This window comes from Fukomys damarensis, unplaced genomic scaffold (genome assembly GCF_012274545.1).
Source record: "Fukomys damarensis isolate Sample0158 unplaced genomic scaffold, DMR_v1.0_HiC HiC_scaffold_7, whole genome shotgun sequence".
NCBI lineage: Eukaryota > Metazoa > Chordata > Mammalia > Rodentia > Bathyergidae > Fukomys > Fukomys damarensis.
The window spans coordinates 10,159,096-10,162,373 of record NW_022900919.1 but is presented as its reverse complement, the minus strand read 5'-3'; the positions used below and the strand labels follow the sequence as shown (position 1 = coordinate 10,162,373).

Sequence of the window (3,278 nt, the reverse complement as noted above, 5' to 3'; positions counted from 1 at the left end):
TGCCTTTGTCTGGCTTTAGTAGAAGCGTAATTCTGGCCTTAATTCTGGCCAAGTGTTCCTGGTGCTTGGGATGGTGAGACAGCTCAGCATAAGGAGGCAGATCAGTGTAACCCATTACATTGAGTCAATGACCAAGTAACTCACATACTCATCCTAATTGATGCGGAGAAAGACATTTAGCAAAATTTATCCTTTCAAATGATGACAACACTCTTGGCAAACTTAGGAGCAGGAGAAAATCAAAATAAAATGCATGATCATAAAACAAACATTTCAGCCTCATTTGGTTGAGTTTACTCAAAAGAGGAGTGAGCCTTTCTGAAGCAACATTCATCTGCAGCCATTCATTGTGTTTCTGACTCACACCAAGGATCTGAGGGTGACGGGTGGGAGGCAGATCCACAGAAGGCTGAGGTCTCAAGATTGGGGTTTGACACAAACTTCTCCCCAAGTACCTTTGTGGATGACCAGGAGTTCGATCAAGTTTTAAATTTTGTCTTATTTTTAATTGGAAACTCATCTCACTAATGTTTGAATATATGCAAGGGAAAGTATAGATTTCCCTCATTTATGGGGCTCTCTAAGGAAATGACTACCTATCACAATATTTCAAGTGTTTAGCCTAGTACCTGTTACAAGGAGTATTTGCCACAGTAGTTTTATTAAGAAATTAATAATTAAATCATTGGTATGTTGCTTCCACTGTCCTGTGGCCACTCTAAACTCCATTTTAATTACAGGGCAAAGAGAAAGATGGCAGAGCCTCAGTTATCAGTGTCTCTTGGTGAATTCATGGTAGAGTAGAGTCTTGGGAAGGAAGAACTCAGGATGTATCAGAAGGCAGTGCTGTTGAGTGGACACTCCCAGAGCAAATGGTCAGTTGCAGAGCCATCCACAAAGGCAGCTGAGTGCTCGCTTCAGCAGCACATATACCAAAATTGGAATAATACAGAGAAGATTAGCATGGCCCTTGCACAAGGATGACACGCAAATTCGTGAAATGGTCCATATTTTTTGGATGCATATTGAAGACATACTCTTAAGTGGAAATAAATAAGTTACACACATGTAAATACCAAACAGTTTCTCTGGTGTGAAAACTATAATCATAAATAAGATCTTAATGGTATAACTGACAATGTGAAATAGGAAGAAAAGGGATACAGGTGTAGGGGAAGTGGGAAGGGTAGGGGAAAGGAAATAAGGGAAAATAAAAAATATGAGAAAATGAAAAAATGGAAATTAAGTTTTTGTAAATAGGAAAAGGTGGAGGGATTGAAAGGAGGGCAGGGGTATGGGGAGAAAATGAGAACCAAGGCCTGTCATGTGAAGATACAAGATCCAATGATGAATGTAACTGTACTGTATACCTAAAATGTACCAATAAACTCAATTAAAAAAAAATAAAAAACAAAGGCAACCAAATAGTATTGGATTCTATGTATAGTACAGAGCTCAACAGGGCTTAATGAAGTTGATGAAAATGATATTGAGAGCGTAGGAAACTTCTTCATGAGCAGGAATGGCAAGAAAAATCTTCCATCCTCCTGGATGGGGATGTGCAGAGCAGAAAAGGGATGGAAAGTCAAAGTTGGATCAAGCTGACATATGGAACACCACAAAAAACTCCAGTCAACTGGGGAAGGCAAATGCTGGGATGCTTCTTACAAGGAGTAGGTGTAAATATTCCTTTTTGTGCAAGCGGATAACCTAGTGTGGTACAGGCAGGTATGCCAATTAGTGGTCACCCTCAAATAAATTGTCTTCATCTCATTTGGAATAGGTAATCATATATATGTACCAGAGATCGAACTTGGGTCCTTACGCTTGCAAGGCAGGAGCCGGAACCACTGAGCTAAATCCCTGGCCCTGGAATAGGTAATTTAAACAAGATCCACATTCTTTATAATAACCTAGAAGCAAATGATGATGGACCATTCATGTCATCATCAACTAATAGACTGTCAGAATGTAATGGCCACATGAGTGTGTAATTCCATTATTTAAAAGCCTCTGTTTGGCTAGAGGAGGAAAAAAACTGGAAAATCTTCTCTGTTCATGCTCCCAAAGTCTGTGCCTTGGATCTTAACTACAGTCGCTGTTTCTTTAAGTAGGTAACGTGGGGTTGGGCTGTGCCCAGCTGAGAGCAGAGGCCCTGTCTAATTTGGAAAAGTGCAGGCGTCCTTGTCAAAGCCAGGAGAGGTTCCAATCGAATTCTCCTCCGGAGCTTGACCCTGTCAATCAGAGTAGCCTGTGGCCACATTTTTCTGGGAAATGTGGAAAATCATCATCTACAGTAAATCTGCTGCCTAAAATGTCTCATAACATCCATATCTTACTTAACCTTTGGGTGCGTGTCTTCTATTGCTTGTGTGTCTTTAAACTTTACTATTAACAAGGGACCACAATTTCTTTTTAAATTTTTGATTTTAAACTTATTTTGAGTAAAAGTATTTGTGGTAATCAACACCTTGCAATGCACAAAAGACATCCTGGTACAAGACAATGACAGACATAGAGGCATGGTCCTAGCCTCCTGGTGTCTCATTATTGTTAAAATAAGGTATGTTCCTGAAACACAGGCAGGGTTTGATGAAAGTGCTGAGGACCACGGAAGGAGAGGAGGTTTTTATAAGCTACATCACGCATGGATAGAAGTGTGGAAACACGGCTCCATTTTGTACGGGCAAATAACCTGGTGTGGATACGGACAGCTATGACAGTTAGTGAGAAATAGCGCATGATTCTAGAAAGACAGCTTGGGACCAGATTGCGGAGGGCTAAATTTACTTCACGGTAGAAGAGGTTTTTAAATGACAAATGGCCAGAAGGTGACTGAAGAGTGAGCAGGTGAGAGGAAGTCACGGTGTTCTACAGCTTCTACTGTGTTGGATGTGATAGACTAATATTTCTTGAAATTAGAAAAGCTGCCATCATTCCATGTTGCGTAATGTACACGATAATGAAATAGACACATAAGATCAAAGAGCTCCATACCTATCAAATAATCCCGTTCCCTTTACCAGGACTTAGACCATCCCTAGAGAGTCCTGACCCACTAGTTAGGCAGCCTCCCCCTGAAGAGCTGTATCTCCGAGTACACATTGGTCCATCTGTTTCGTTATCATTAACTTCTCCCTTATCTTGAGTCAACTCTGCTGCCATTTTTAACATCCGGGTCTCCATGCAGCTGTCTGGAACTGCATGAGTAATTCCAAATTTTCTCATACATTATAGATCTGCAATTATTTTACAAAACTGCCTGAAGTCTTGACATA

General features: G+C 40.5%; 1 non-coding gene across 1 annotated transcript; it reads left to right on the top strand.

The window, feature by feature from the left end:
- Positions 1-908: 908 nt before the first annotated feature.
- LOC117285253 lies at positions 909-1,015 on the top strand. The gene has a single exon (XR_004516236.1). It is a non-coding gene; the product is annotated as a U6 spliceosomal RNA (small nuclear RNA).
- The last annotated feature ends 2,263 nt before the right edge of the window (positions 1,016-3,278 follow it).